The sequence below is a fragment of the Natrix helvetica genome (assembly GCF_964273705.1).
Source record: "Natrix helvetica genome assembly, chromosome: 12".
Taxonomy (NCBI): Eukaryota; Metazoa; Chordata; class Lepidosauria; order Squamata; family Natricidae; genus Natrix; species Natrix helvetica.
The window spans coordinates 2,394,153-2,394,737 of NC_138556.1; positions in this window are offsets into that span (position 1 = coordinate 2,394,153).

A 585-nucleotide genomic window follows, 5' to 3' on the forward strand; every position below is an offset into this window, starting at 1 on the left:
GGATTTCAAGGACTTTATAAGGGAAGAAAATGCTTTTTTACGCAAAGAAATTAAGGAGGTTAAAGAAATGGTTCAGGATACTATTAAAAAACATGATCAGCTTGACAAAAAATTACACACTTTAGCCACAGGTCTGTCAGAAGTTGCTCTTAAGGTGGACAGGAAAGTTGATCATCTGGCTTTGGATTTGGAAACTAAAACGAAGGAAACAGATTTGAAATTTGTTGAAATGGAGGGGAATATGCAGAGGATGGATAAGGAGATTATCATGACGCAATTCAGATCTATGGAGTACGCTGTTAGACTGAGGGGTATCAGAGAAAACCCTAGAGAGGATTTAAGAAAAGTTTGTGCTGATGCTTTGGCCACGTTATTGAAGATCGAGGACTCTTCTGAGATTTCTGCAAGGATTGATAAAATTTACAGAGTTAATTCACGTATTGCATCACAAAGGCAACTACCAAGGGATGTTGTGATATACTTTACTGAGAGAAATTTTAGAAATGATATTCCATCTATCTATTCAAATAGATGGAAAAACGATCGGAGTCTTTAAAGAATTACCCCCAGCGATGTTAAAGCTTA